The following is a 15,733-nucleotide window of genomic DNA, read 5'->3' on the forward strand; positions in this document are numbered from 1 at the left end:
AGGAAGAGAAGTTAAATTATCCCTCTCTCCATGTCTCAACTGTATATTCAGTCTGTCCTGCCACTAGGGACCCTTAGGATCAACAGTTTTCTTGTCCCTAATTGCAATACCTCCTATGAGAATAAATCATTATTCAGCTTTGATGTCCTGAATTCCTATAAATTTGTTTTGGCATGGTTTTTTTTTTTTTTTCCAGCTTTAGAGTCAGTGATATGAAAAGCATTAGTAGAATGCTAAAAATTGACCACAAAACTTATAAAAGTAGTCCCTAAACAACTTGTTCTTAAGAATTAGTAGCTCCAACCCCAAAGAATCTACTCCTTCACAGGGCAAATGAACATGATGTGCCCCAGAGAGCCCTGAGGATTGCTGAAGTGGGTCAGAGACTCAGAAGCCTGCTCCACTACTATCAGAAGGAATTCCTACTTCCTTCCCTCTCCCACCTTCATAGTCTTTCCCAGCTTCTCCTCTCTCCACTCCCACACCTCCTCCATCCATGAAAAAGTCAGAGAGCCTTTCTTCCTGTGAGTTTACACCAGCCCGTCCCCAATTAACCTCAGTGATTAAGCAGTCATCAAAAATTGATTGAACACCAGCTACATGTGAGACTAGCTAAAACCCCTTTCATTACTTATCATCTGCCTAGCTCATTAAAAATGGGCAATACAGGCCAGGTGCGGTGGCTCACACCGGTAATCCCAGCACTTTGGGAGGCCGAGGCAGGTGGATCACGAGGTCAGGAGATCAAGACCATCCTGGCTGACGCGGTGAAACCTCGTCTCTACTAAAAATACAAAAAAAATTAGCCGGGCGTGGTGGCAGGCGCCTGTAGTCCCAGCTACTAGGGAGGCTGAGGCAGGACAATGGCGTGAACCCAGGAGGCAAAGGTTGCAGTGAGCCGAGATCGCGCCACTGCACTCCAGCCTGGGCAACAGAGTGAGACTCCATCTCAAAAAAAAAAAAAAAAAAAAAATGGGGAACACAGTACTTTGAAAACACAAACTGTAGCAATGCAGAATAATAATGATAACTAACCACAACCCTTCAGTCTGGGTAGAAAGCAGATTTTACTGAGATGGATCAAATTACCTAAGGAGTACATTGTGTCTACTGAATAAAGTGAGTCAGCACCCATACATGTATGCTATGTGTAAAAGTGATAGTCTTCATTCAGCTGTTAAGTCACAACTGGCATTCAAAGCCTGTTTCTCAAACACAAAGCCCTTGAAAGATTTTCCTCTTTAATATACACCCAACATTGTCTTATAAACTGGAATAATTTTAAGTTATGGGCTCTTTTCCCAACAAGATCAAGTAGGAAAAAAATAATGTGAACTTATCATATGTTAAATTTATTCATTCATTTCTTCATTGAGCATGTGTTCCTGCTTGCTATGCCTAAGGCATTATGCCAGGCACTGAGATACCAGGGCAAATAAGACAGAGCCAGGCCCATGAGTTCCTCATAGTTTAGCAGGCACCCACACCAGTTATAGCAACAAAGTGTTACAGGTACCATGATAGAAATCTGCATAGTCACTACAGAAAGGGCCCAAAAAGCCAGAGCTGGGTTCAAACTGTGGAAGCTCAAACTGCACAGAAGAGATGAGAAAGAGTGGGTTGGCCAAAAATGCATGACATTTCAGATACATGTCCAAGCATCGCTTTTCTATACGGTCTGTCATTAAGGGAGTAATGTGTCCAGATACAAAAGAATTTGTTATTTCTGGCAGTAATAAAAGGCATGCTTAGTAGCTATGGTATTGGCTCAATCAATGTGTGTGAGATGTTTTTAATTGAGGTTGATGATTTGTATTTTCTTCTACAGAACAGTTCACAATTACTGACAAACATTTCTAGTTTTCAGCTAGCTGATCTACAAATAAAACAAAGCAGTGGTTCAACTCATTCTGCAACAATTTTCTATCCCAGTGCCTACCAAATTTGCACATCCTAGAGCTGTGACTTCACTATTTAAGATATATCTGGTGAAATCTGAATAGGGTCTGATATGATTTGGATTTGCATCCTCACCCAAATCTCAGATTGGATTGTAATCCCCAATGTTGGAGGAGGGACTTGGTGGGAGGTAACTGGATCAATGGAGGCAGATGTCCCCCTTGCTGTTCTCATGATAGTGAATGAGTTTAAAAGTACGTAGCACCCCCACTTTGCTCTGTCTTCCCCCTTTTCCAGCCATGTAAGATGTGCCTGCTTCCCCTTTACCTTCTGCCATGATTAAAAGTTTCTCAAGGCCTCCACAGCCGTGTTTCCTGTACAGCCTGCAGAACTATGAGTCAATTAAGCTTCTTTACCCAGTCTCAGGTAGTTCTTTATAGCAATGCAAGAATGGACTAATACAGAAAAAGAGTGGGATATTGTTATAAAGATACCTGAAAATGTGGAAGTGACTTTGGAACTGGGTAATGGGCAGAGGTTAAAACAGTTTGGAGGGCTCAGATGAAGACTGGAAGATGAGGGAAAGTTTGGAACTTCCTAGAGACTTGTTGAATTGTTGTGACCGAAACGCTGATAGCGATATGAACAATAAAGTCCAGGCTGAGTTGGTTTCCGATGCAGATGAGGAACTTATTAGGAACTGGAGCAAAGGTCACTTTTGTTACACATTAGCAAAGAGGTTGGTGGAATTTATATTTAAAAGGGAAGCAGAGCATAAAAGTTTGGAAAATTTGCAGCCCAGCCATGTGGTAGAAAACAAAAACCGATTTTTCTAGGTAGGAATTCAAGCCAGCTGCAGAAACTTGCATAAGTAAAAAGGAGCCGAATGTTAACAGCCAAAACAATGGGAAAAATGCCTAGAAGGCATTTCAGAGACCTTTGTGGCAGCCCGTCCCATAACAGGCCCAGAGGTCTAGGAGAGAAGAATGGTTTTCTGGGCCTGGCCCAGAAAAGTTTGAGTAACCTTGGTTGAGCAAAGTTGCTCAAACCCTGAGCAATCTCGGGACACTGCTCCATGTATCCCAGCCACTCCAGCTCCAGCCATGGCTAAAAGGGCCCCAGATATGTCTCAGGCCACTGCTCCAGAGGGTACAAGCCATAAGCCTAGGCAGCTTTCATGTGGTATTAAGCCTGCGGATGCAGAGAGGGTGAGAGTTGAGGCTCGGAAGCCTCTGCCTAGATTTCAGAGGATACATGGAAACACCTGGATGTCCAGGCAGAAGTCTGTTACAGGGGCAGAGCCCTCATGAAGAATCTCTACTAGAGCAGTTCAGTGGGGAAATGTAGGGTTGGAGCCCTGACACAGAGTCCCCACTGGGGCACTGCCTACTGGAACTGTGAAAAGAGGGTCACTGTCATCCAGATCCCAGAATGGTAGATCTACCAACAGCTTGCCCCATGTGCCTGGAAAACCCACAGGCACTCAACGCCAGCTCATGAAAGAAGACAAAGGGGCTGTATCCTGCAGAGCCTCAGAGGCAGAGCTGCCCAAGGCCTTGGAAGCTCACCCCTTACATCAATGTGGCCTGGATATGAGACATGGAGTCAAAAGAGATCATTTTGGAGCTTTAATAACTGCCCTGCTGGGGTCTGGACTTGCATGGGGCCTGTAGCCCCTTTGTTCTGGCTGAGTTCTCCTTTTGGAATGGGTGTATTTACCCAATGCCTATATGCCCATTGTATCTTGGAAGTAACTAACTTTTTTTTTTATTTTACAGGCTCATGGGCAAAAGGGACTTGCCTTGTCTCAGATGAGACTTTGGGCTGTGGACTTTTGACTTAATGCTGAAATGAGTTAAGATTTAGGGGGGACTGTTGAGAAGGGATGATTGTGTTTTGAAATGTGAGAAAGACATGAGATTTGGGATTGACAGGGGTGGAATAATATGGTTTGGATTTGAGTCCTCACCCAAATCTCATGTCAAATTGTAATTCCCGATGTTGGAGGAGGGGCCTTGTGGGAGGGTGATTAGATCATGGGGACAGACTTCCCCCTTGCCATTCTCATAATAGTGAGTGAGTTCTCACAAGATCTGGTTGTTTAAAAGTGTGTAGCACCTCCCCCTTCACTCTTTCTTCCCCCCTTCTCCAGCCATGTAATATGTGCCTGCTTTCCCTTCACCTTCTGACATGATTGTAAGTTTCCTAAGGCCTCCCCAGCCATGCTTCCTATACAGCCTGCAGAACTGTGAGTCAATTAAACCTCTTTTCTTTATACCTGGTCTCAGGTAGTTCTTTATAGCAATGTGAGAACAGATTAATACAGGATTTTAGTTTAGTTAATAGTATTATACTAATGTTAAGTTTCTTAGTTTTAAAAATCATACTATAGTTATACAGATATTAAAACTGGGGAACTTGAGGAAGGCAATATATGGGAATACTCTGTACTAGTTTTGCAACTTTTCTATAAATTTAAAATTAGTTTCAAGTTAAAAGTAAATAAATGTATGTACATAGATATAAATATAGATAGGTATATGCATATATTTCCATTTTTATGAGACCAGTGCTACTCAAAGTGTGTTCCACAAACCTTTTATTACCAATCATAGACAAGCTAAAGCTAAATATAGAAAATGGAAGCAAGCATTTAGAAACTTTTATAACAATTTGACATTTCTGAAATATTTAAGCATATGATTCTTTTCCTAGAAGTTCATTTTTATCACATTTTTTAAAAGCATCAGTCTGTATTAGGATTCTCCAGAGAAACACAGCCAACAGGATATGTGTGTGTGTGTATATGTATAGATAGGGATTTATTTTAAGGAATTGGCTCATGTAATTGTGGAACCAAAATCCAAAGAAATCGGATGGGGTAGATCTGCAGGCTGGAGATTCAGGGAAGAGATGCAGAGTTCAAAGGCAGACTACTGACAGAATTCCTTCTTGCTCAGAGGAGATCAGTCTCTGTTCTCTTAAGGCCTTCAACTGATTAGATGAGGCCCATCCACATTATGAATCATAATCAGCTTTACTCAAAGTCTACTGATTTAAACATGAATCTCATCCAAAAACCACCCTCACAGAAATATCCAGAATAACATTTGACCAAATATCTGCGCACTGTAGTCCAGATAAGTTGGTGCATAAAATTAACCATCATGTAGTCCATGACAGATTAAAAAATTAAAAAGAAAAAAAAAGTCCTGCATTGGAGATATTTTGAGAAGCTTTGTGTCATATAACTTTTAATAGTCTACCAAATGGTTGTATTAATTTAAAAATTCAGACTAAGATTGCTTATTTCATATGGGAACAGGGAAAAATCCTGGGAGCAGTGTCCTGGCTGGTGTGGGAGAGGAAGATCTAACCACTTTTTAATTCTGACCAATGAGCCTGAACCATTAAAATCTACCTTTGTATTGCTCTAATTCAGAGTTCCCAAACTGTCTCATGTCACAGCATTTTGTATCCCTGTAATTTTTTCACTGAGTCCCTAGGCAAAAAGAAATACCTACCCAAAATTCCATTTATCTAGTAGTTAAGTCTCAACAACTTAGTTGTTTGAAAAAAATTATACACATAAATCGAAAGAAAAAAATTTATTTCATTCTTAAATACTCAGTTACTTTTAAAAGGATGTGTGTGCCCGAGGTCAAGAGATCGAGACCATCCTGGCCAACGTAGTGAAACCCCGTCTCTACTAAAAATACAAAAATTAGCTGGGTGTGGTGGCGTGCACCTGTAGTCCCAGCTACTTGGGAGGCTGAGGCAGGAGAATTGCTTGAACCCAGGAGGCGGAGGCTGCAGTGAGCTGAGATTGTGCCACTGTACTCCAACCTGGCAACAGAGTGAGACTCCATCCGAAAAAAAGAAAAAGGGATGTGTATGCCAATTGGGTACCAAATATCTTCTCAAATCTTGGAACCCATGTGGACACAAGCACCTTCACCTCCTATTCCACAGTGATTTTCTCCGGGTACTTGCATTTTACAACAACTGCTGAAAACTCAGCTTCCCAAAGACAGGACATTTTTTGGAAGAAATGTAGCACAATCTAATGTTGGAACAATGAACTACCTTGAGCTAATAGTTCAGTTGATATCCAACAGATGTCAAGTGCCACTATACTTCCTTGATATTTAAACTATGCCACAGGCCCCTCTAAGTTTGCTGCAAAGTCTTGGGTGCCTAGGACACAGTTTGGGAGTCATGACTCTATTCTTTTCCCATTTTTAATTCCATTTTCTCTTGTGCAAAATAAAAGCATGTTCTTTAAGTGTCTAGTAACTACCTCTGTTAAACCTAAGGTTATGTAGAATATAACACTTACTGTTATGTCATAACTCTGAGCTTTCACTGCTAGCAATCACAAGGTTGTGTATTCTCTTTTCATTATTTATCTGTGGTGAACATAGCAGACGAGATGACCTCCAGTGGCCAGGCATCTCAAACATATGCCTAAGACAGCACAACAAAATATTTTGCTTTGTGTTATATTTAAACCAGAATACAGTTCTTAACTATGTTACTTTTTAACAGATAATTAGATAAAGACTGAAAGAAGCACAAAAATACATATAATTTGGTATACTTCTCACTAACGGTTAACCATTTTCAATCATGTCTTAATCTAATTCTGATTTTTCTGACCAATTATATTTATTTCACTCACCCTAAATTCTTATAATTGTAGCCAAAATTCCCTTAGATCATAAAAGTGACTCTGACAACAGTTCTTTGGGGCTTACACACAGCTTGAAATCAAAAGCCTTTGTTTTCTCCCTCTGGGTCAATATTTTCTCATCATAACTGCTGTCATCATCATCAGAATATGAACTATTTATCTTGTTTGGCCAGTGTCAATAGTTGGAGAAATTACTTCTCTCTGTCTCATATTTCTAGCTTTCTCCTGTTTGATTTTCCGTAGGCAGAGGAAAGGAGAAAGAGAGAGAAAATCTCTCATATCCCCTGCAAGATTGTTCCTTCCTAACAACAAGAAAAGACTCCCTCCCCCGACCTTTCTGAAGCTTCTTTTATCTACTATTACTAGCAGCTACATACATTGATACAACCTGTCTCTGATATTAAGCTCCTGTCTTGTAATGGAGACCATATTGCCTTTCCAGAGATAAATCCAAGCTTATCAAAACACTTTTGAAAACCTCTTTCATAATAAACAGAACACAATTTCAGATAGTGGCACAGAGTGACTTCGCACCCTAGGACAGAGGTCTGATGCCAGAATGCTGTACAGTGGTGCCCTACCCACGATCTCATTTTCACCAGCCTGATGCTGAACCTCTCCCTTCTTTCTTGCTGGGGCTTTTCTATAAATCAGTTGTCAACAAATATATTGGATTCTTTACATTTTGATCTACTTAACATTTTGAAAGAGGTATTCACTCAACTGCAAGTTCCTTTCCAATTACCTGGCAGGGTTTGGTGGGGAGCAGTTAGCTGGATACCTGTTTGAAGCAGGTGTCCCAGAAGCCACCTTGCTGTGCATAGACGTCAGCTGGCATACAGCCTTCAGTAGGAAGGCTGATGGAAGGTACGCAGTAAAAATTAAAAGCCTAGGAAAAGTACAGGACTCAGAGCCAGAGCAGAGTAGAGCAGTTGAGTGATGGTTCCTTCTGAGAGCAGGGCGGGAACAATTTCTTGCTCTGCTCCTGGGGATGAAAGTAAAGTCTAAACTTTTTTGCAACAGTGACTAATTCCCCATCAGAGAGCATCCTGCTATTGCAGAGCTAATTTCATGAGTGGTAAATGAAGGGTCTCTCAAAGTGAGAGCTAACAGAGGAAGAAACAGAGAAAAAGTAAAAGCAAATCCCTAAACATTACCCACATTGCAAAACAGAAAGGAATTTTCAGAAGCAATGAGAGAGAACGGCCCACCTCCAGATCTCCCTCAGACATGTTTTCTTCCTTTCTGACTCATTGAGTTTCTTTAGGAAAGCCTGGTGAGAAGGGATTATGAAGCAGGCAAGGGAGCCAGCCTTTTCTGGCAACAAAGGGCATTTGGATTTCAGAATCTGCAAATCTTCAAGAGCAGACCCGGTGTGCTAGTGTTCTAGGCTGGAGTCCAGCAGCAGTTCAGCTGCAGATGAAGCAAATCAGCTGGTTGGTGCCGTCAGCCCTCTGAGACCCAAGGACTTTCCTGGTGTTACACCTCTCTGGAAGTTTAAAGATGTTGGGACAGGTTTGCCTTCTGAAATGTGCAAATGTCACCAGCCAGGAGTGGCAGATGCCAGGAGGCATCTGAAAACAGATCTCCATCTGGCCATGGGCTAGGCTTCCTGGGACACAGATTAGAATAGTTTGAAACAAAGGGGCGGAAGCACCGGCTAAGCTTTTCACATATTGTTATGGTCTCTGGGTTACTTCCTGCCTTTGGAATTTATTTCCTTTCCAGGTTCAGCAAAATTCAATGAATGACAAGAAAGAGGTTGGGGTTTGTCTTTGCCTCTGGCCCAGTCGAGGGACAGCTCTCCCTCTGTGAACTTGTACCTCTGCAGTGGTTGCATTCTCCCGCGCTGTTTGTTCACACCGAGCCCAGCATGGGGGAAGCTTCAGGATGCAACAATAAATTAGGGAAGGGAGCCATCTCCAGTTGAGTCAGATAAATCCTCTTGTTCCTAGAAAACAGAAAAGGAAAGAATAGATTGGGAAGGACAAAAATGATGTTTTATCAAGGAGAGCTCTTTCTCACCAGCTCCCCATTCAGAGATGCAACCAGCTTTGAAGGTAGGAGGCCGAACGTGGCTCCATGCAGTCGCGCCTCCCACCTCCTGGAGTCAGCCAGTAGGCCAGATAGGTACACAGGACAGTGACATTTGCTACACAACAATGATCTGCTTTGTTTTCTTTTACCAGTATTTAATTTGCACTTTGTTCCAACAGGGACTTCAGGTAGCAATAATTGCCTTTCTGACAGCATTTTCATGCTCATTTTGGGCACTTTGAAGCTAACATGAATGCATACTGCAAAATCCTTCTGCAGCCCCTGGCAATCCCTGTACATCCACTGCAGTTCTGCAGTGCAGAGACCCCCAGAGGCCAAGGCAGACACTTTTGCCCCAACAGCTGCAGGACCCTATCAAAACTTAATGTTGTCCCTGCTGCCCCTGTCATTTCTTTGAGACAGAGTGTGTCTCTCTGAATAGTGATCCACCGTCATGAACAAGTTCCTTCTGAAAGCCAGCTCATACAGCCCTTGTCAGGAAGAATCTCGTAGAGCGTGTCCACATGTCCAGAGTCCATCTCTCTCTAGACCAAGAGGTCAGAGTTCATAGCTTTAGAGGAAGGGGTAATTTTTGCCCCCACCTTCAGTCTAAACACAGCTAAACTAGCAGCAAACGCTATTGTAAATACAAAGGAAGTTGCAACTAGTGATCAGCCTTTCTCCTGGTGCCACTTGATCTCCCAGAAATAAGAACTAAAGCTTCCCCGCCATCAGTTTAAACAATCTCTTTGCTCGAGGCTGCAGTGCCACCACTGTTGAGAGCTAGCAGTGACAGGGCTGCTGCCTTGGGTTATCACTGTGGCTCAGGCGTCAATCAAATTGACCTTTTCAAATTGCACCAACACATCTGGCATTCACAGAAATGGTCTCCTATGACCTTCACAACAATTGTTCCTAACCACTTTAGGAAGTTCTGGGGGAAGGAAGTAAGTAGGTAGGGCGGAGAGGGCTGTATAAATACCAGGGTCAGGAACACCTGTAGAGTACGAAAGCAACAAGAAGTCTGCCCAAGAGTCCCAACTGTCCTCCATGAAAAAGCGCTCTGTCAGATTCAGGCATTATGTTTCCATATAAAAGTATAACCCGGGTCTGGGAAATTTATAAGTCATTACTTTTAAACTTCACAGAATCTGATTGCACGGGGCTGGCAGGGAGACAGGAATCTGCATTTTTATCAAGCCCACCTGCTGCTACTAGTACAGGTGGTCTGTGGCTCAGACTTTGGAACACTGTGCTATAAGGAATTGTGAGTCACTGTCAGGTTAGCATGGAGGAACTGGTAACACAGATGAACATTGCACCTGGATTCCAGGCCAGGCTTTGGCAGGCTGTATGACCGACCCTGGGTAAGACAATTTAATTCTCTGAGACTAAAATCCTCAGGACTAGACAGAAGACCTTCAAAAATTTAGAAATAGGTTCTAAATTATGGCCCAAAGGCCTACAAATTTGGAGCGCTGGTCCAAACAGAAGGACCAGGGTTCTGCAGGCATGCCCTGAACACTCACTGAAGTTCTTCATTGCAGAAAACTCCAGCAGCCAGGGTGGAACCTCTTGCCCAGGGCTGCAGTCCTAGAACTCTGTGGTCATGGGATGCAGTAAGAACTGCATCTTTGCTCTCAGCCATTTCCAAGTAGGAGAAAGGGAAAGGAAGAAGATTCTATTTATGTAGTGCATTATATGCATTATTTTTTAAATTCTCACTTAACCCTAGTATCTTTAGTCTCCTTTTGAAGATGAGAGAATTGAAGATCAAAGATGTGAAATAACTTGCCCCAATTCCCCCAGGTCTCACGGCTATAGAATGCTTGAACTGAAATTTCAATTCATGTCTTCCAAGATCCAGGTTCCATGTTCTTTCCACAAAACCATTCAGAACTGGAAGTTTTGCTGTGGCCATCCTGAAGGCCTGGCTGTTTGGAAACCCTCCAGATACCCTCACCTCTCCCTGACATCCATCCCACCCCTGTTCACCACTCTACTTCAGAATCTCACACACCCTCAGTCTTTCCTCCATCCCTGACCTCCAGCTGATCCCTCAGCTGCACTCATTTCTTATCCCTACAACTTCTTGACTCCCAGTGATTAAAATACAACAGCTGCCACTTCTCCTGGGCTGAGGAGGATGTTTCTGGCCCACAACTACTCCAGCCACTGATTTCAAGATCAAGTCAGCTGGGTCCTGGAGAACTCAGTGTATCCCTAAGGATTTTCATGAATTGAGAATCTTTAAATAAATGCTTAAGAGGCATTTGTGTACTTACTGATTCTAACCCACACATACACAAGCTCATACACACAAACAAATACACACACACAATACACATACACATACACACACAGAGATCTCTTCTCAACTCAGGGCAGAGATATAGAAAACCCTGGGGGAGAAACCAGTGCCCTTCTATTAGGAGATGACACATCAAACTTCCTAATAATAGTGATTATTCTGGGATGCTGGGCACCCCCTAGTGGAAGTAATGGAGAGAGAAGACAGACTGTTTTGATGCTGTTCTCAATAACCCATTCCACCCACAACTTCCTGCCCCTTCGCTGCCTTCTCCTTCCAGCCCATCTCACTGTTCTTGGAATGATTCATTCTTCCCACGATGATTGGGCCTTTTGCCCCATAAAACCCTCCCTCTCTTTACAGACATAATGGACTAAAATTAAGCAGAAGGCAACTCAGGCAGAACAGCAGGAAAAACTTCCTATGGGGAGAGCTCTTGAAATCTGAAATGACCTTATAAGGCAAACTAAGTAAGACCTAACTGCGCTGGGCAGAACAATAGAGAATATCTCAGAAAGATATTCTTGGAGATGAAGAGGATGAGGGAAAAGCTATTTCCCTGATTTCATATATTAATGCCCCCATCCAACACTCTCAGACTGATTTCATGGCAATAGAAATGCCCTGTGCTACATCTAACCCCTTTTAAGGCCAAGAGCACACCCAATATTTATACATTTGAAATAGACAGATGAAGCCTGTCCCAGCAGAGTGGCAGCTTATCCATGAACTGGGCACTATGTAGCACTGTGGGACATTCTGAACATGTGTGTACTAATACCCACTCTTTTCAAGGCCACTGCTGTAGCTCCCCACGACGGGATGAGTCCTACTATATTGTAAACAATAAAGTGTTTTATGAGTGTTTACGTTATACCAGGCTCAAGATTCGTAAGCATTTTTAAGACATGCCCACATCTAGTTCAGTCCCTTCTCCAAACAAGGGCCTTAATAAAAGATAGGGAGAATAACATATTTAAGAGCATGCACTAAGAATCCTTCTGGGCGTATTCACAGTTCTTATTTTAGTTAAGTATTTGATAACTTGCTCACTGGGTAAGGGGCCAGCCAGTCTCATCTTGGGGACCAGTGCCTGTCTCTAGTAGATGTGACAATTACATAGCACCCGCCTTCATGCAGAGCTTTGGTTGTTATGATCTTATTCATTCCTAGATTTGAGTCATCAGCTCATTAGTGCCCATTCAACTTAGCCTTCCTCTGATGATTCCCCTAAAACCTTGCTCATAATTTTACTGATACCAGCACAGGATTTTCTCTGCTATGCCTCCTGCTTCATCTGGAGCCTAGTGACTTGGACAGTCTAATCTCACAACTGCTTACAATGTTAATCCCTTTCATCTCTTCTTTTAGAACCATTTGGTGATGTTCATCTTTCTGACAACCAAGAACCTTGGAAGAATCTCTCGCCTCAGGCGCTCCTATTTTTGTGCCTAGCTTGGCTGCCTTCCAAATCACCAGAGGCATCATAGAATGCAACTGTCTGTGGAGGGTTGGAGGACAAATTGGACACAAATTCATTGGATGGCTGAAGGAAAAAAGAAAGGTCAAGGATGCTCCAGCTTGGCCAGCCTCGCAGGCCTGACAGCAGAAGCTGGAATTCTTTCTTTTATAACTTGGGCTTGAATTAAAGGCATTTTTTTTAGTCCAGAGACCTTTGGCCTTCACTCCAAACAGAACACTCAGTGGGTGGAGCAAGGCTGTCTGTTGGCAGGAAGGGCACGCTGACCTCTGGCCCTAATACCTTCCCTAACCTGGAAAGACACAAAAGCTGTGGTGAGTTAGCTGAGCCACCTGGAGTGCTCTGTCAGTATGTAGAATGTTCTAAATCATGTAAGGGGCCCTGCCTTTGTAAAGAAGAGTGGTGATGTGTTTATGGGCTCAGAGAAGAAAACATATGGAGAGAAAATGAGAATTAAGAAGAATAAACCTAACTAGTGGCTGCTTTGGGTGTCTAGAAGACAAGTAAAACTCAGAAAAGAGGCCCCAGTTCTGAGAGGCAGAAATAAGGGAACTTCCACTACATCTGTCTCTATTTTCAGAAGAGATAAAAACCAAATCATAAATCTAAAGATGAAGGTACATTCATCTGGGGAGAGGACTAAACAAGCTGTTATATTTCAAACAGCTATTAGGATTGCAAAAATGAACACTTTTAACTTGCTAGTGGAAGCATTTCTTTCCTGCAAGTCACCTTGGATCAGATTAGACAACAAAGAGAAGATAATAAAAAATTATTTTTTTGTGCAGGCTAAGAAGCATTAATTTAGGTTCTTTGTACTAAGCTAGATTCCTGTCCTGGATGCTTTCCAAGAAAAAGCAAAAAGTGAGCAACCAGAACAGTTATGGGAAATTCAAGTGTGCGCTTTGTTGGTAAGGATGAGAACGGGGGGTTCCGCTGGCCCAGAGCTGCAAACGAAATCAATGGTCTGCAGCTTGGGAGGTGACCAGAGGACCCAGGCCACTGGATCAGGCACTCAGAGAGCCAGCATGAGCCTTCAAGGCAGTGCTTGTGGGCAGGAGGACAGGTCTAAGCTCCCTGCCAGTGCCTATGGCAAGTTGGATATGTATCTGCCAGTATCCCCAAGGGAAGGGGTTCTGTGCCAGCTGGAGCTCTCTCAGGAAAGACAGATAGGTAGCTCTCAGATGATGTCCAAGGAAACCAGGTGAGGGCTTGAATTGTTGCCAGCGAAGCAGGGTGTGTAACACCTGAGGAGGCTAGATGGGGGTCAGGAGCATTCAGGCAGGGAAGAATGGGTGTGATGTGCCCATGAAAGGTGGGTGTGAGCATTCCAGGGCCTAGATAATGTTTATGGAAGAGGTTTCTATCAAAACAGAATACAAGGCACTCTCGCTGTCCTAAAACCTTTTCTCCAGCTGAGTTTCTGACTCTTTTAAAGCCACAATATAGGCCAGGCACGGTGGCTCACGCCTGTAATCCCAGCACTTTGGGAGGCCGAGGCGGGCGGATCACCTGAGGTCGGGAGTTTGAGACCAGCCTGGCCAACATGGAGAAACCCTGTCTCCCTTAAAAATACAAAATTAGTCAGTCATGGTGGCGCATGCCTGTAATCCCAGCTACTCGGGAGGCTGAAGCAGGAGAATCACTTGAACCTGGGAGGTGGAGGTTGCAGTAGGCCGAGTTTGTGCCATTGCACTCCAGCCTGGGCAACAAAGAGCGAAACTCCATCTTAAAAAAAAAAAAAAGCCACAGTATAAGGACATTCTCAGGAACATTGAAGCTACGAGGCCGTAGATTGAACGAGATGGCCAAATATGCCACACGGAGCCAAAGAAGCAAGGCAAGCCTCTGCAGAGTCCCATTTGACATGAAGAGGCAGATACCAATGTTTCTGAATCATAGTAACCGAAGTTAAAGGAATGACTCCAGGTCATCACTACCTTGATTTCCTTTCCCTCACTTCTGGGAAGGTCTTAAAGCCCTCTACAGTGTCTTTCCACCATTTATTTCCCCCCTTGCCTTTCTTCCACTTATTCCCAGTGGTGAGCGGGGGCCAGTTTATACCACCTCCCAACTCTGTGTTCAGTAATTTACAATCAGCCGCGATGGGAGTGTTTATGCCTTAGAAATTGGAAAATGCTGCAAATCAGAGCTTTCTGTTTTTTTTCTGGAGAGCCAGTTGTTAAACAGCTCCCAGTACATCCTGCCTATGACTGAGAGTTTTTGCATGGGAGGAAGAGGCCCTGTACTGAGGCGGACAATGTTAGAAGCCTGGGGAGGGGAACAGAGAAGCCCAAAGTGCTGGGTGGGAAGTGGTGAATTGCCAAGATTGGTTCTGCCTCCCTCACAGACACACACACCTTCCTGGTCAAACATTTTTTGAGGTTTATGGTACAAAATATAATAACCCAGGTACACACAGTGTACCTTTCTGTGTATTAGGCTATTATACCATGCACCATATGTTGCATATTATCCATTTTCCTCTGTAGATTTAAAGGTTTCACATATATTCAATCTTGCTTTTCCTCTTCCAACCCCCCATGTAACAATGTGTGTTCCTCTTCCCCCAAATGTGCTTCCCGTTGACCTTTGGACTCAACATCTTGTCTATTTTTAAAATGTTCCTGAGCCAGATAATTATTACAACCTCTAAAGCAGAGTTATTTGACTTTAAGGTACATAAAATCACCTGGGGAATCTTTTTCCAATGCAGGTTTGCATTCAGTTTTGACCCCATAACTCTCTCTCCCTTCTACTTCTTCAACTTTAAGAAGTCCCAACTATACCTCAGGAAGAAACAGCCTCTCACAAGAGATTGGACCAGGAATAGAAGTCTGAACCAAGCAACCAAATCTATACCCAGGTGGGGTTGGATTCCCTTTCAAGAATTTGAAGTAGAATGCTGTCCTAGCCAGAGTTCCTCATCCCCAAAAGCAGAGCCTGAGATAGAGATTTGCAGGCAGTAATTTATTTAAGGATCCCAGAGAATAGAAGTGCAGGATATGGGAAATGAAAAAAGAAAGGAAGAAAAATCAGTACAAGGGTCTGTTATTGAACTGGGCATGGCAAAGGGCAAGCAGTGCTCCCATTCTGTAGGACCTGCTAATGAGCCTTCTGACAGGCAACTCTGTCCATCTCAAGCATTTATCCAGCCTTTCCTTTATGAACAGTACTGATTAAATGCTTGATAACCCTTTATCTTCCAGTTTTCAGATAGTGACTTCATTCCTTAGCATCCTCCAAAAGTCACCAATAAATATTATTTTAGTATGATTATGAACTCATGAGTTTAAATGTATTTGATATATTT

At 43.1% G+C, this 15,733-nt stretch overlaps 1 long non-coding RNA gene across 5 annotated transcripts in view; it reads right to left on the reverse strand.

The window, feature by feature from the left end:
* Window positions 1-15,733, reverse strand: part of LOC112132050 (uncharacterized) — a 221,541-nt gene that overhangs the window by 125,665 nt on the left and 80,143 nt on the right. For 3 of the 5 annotated variants that reach the window (XR_010136191.1, XR_010136188.1, XR_010136190.1), the window contains exon 5: window positions 8,416-8,543. This is a non-coding gene — a long non-coding RNA (uncharacterized LOC112132050). Of the gene's footprint in view, window positions 1-6,238; window positions 6,367-7,337; window positions 7,578-8,415; window positions 8,544-15,733 lie in introns of all 5 variants that reach the window. The other 2 variants (XR_010136189.1, XR_008522170.2) reach the window with 1 other exon arrangement.

The sequence above is a fragment of the Pongo abelii genome, chromosome 12, assembly GCF_028885655.2.
Source record: "Pongo abelii isolate AG06213 chromosome 12, NHGRI_mPonAbe1-v2.0_pri, whole genome shotgun sequence".
In the NCBI taxonomy this organism is placed as follows: Eukaryota; Metazoa; Chordata; class Mammalia; order Primates; family Hominidae; genus Pongo; species Pongo abelii.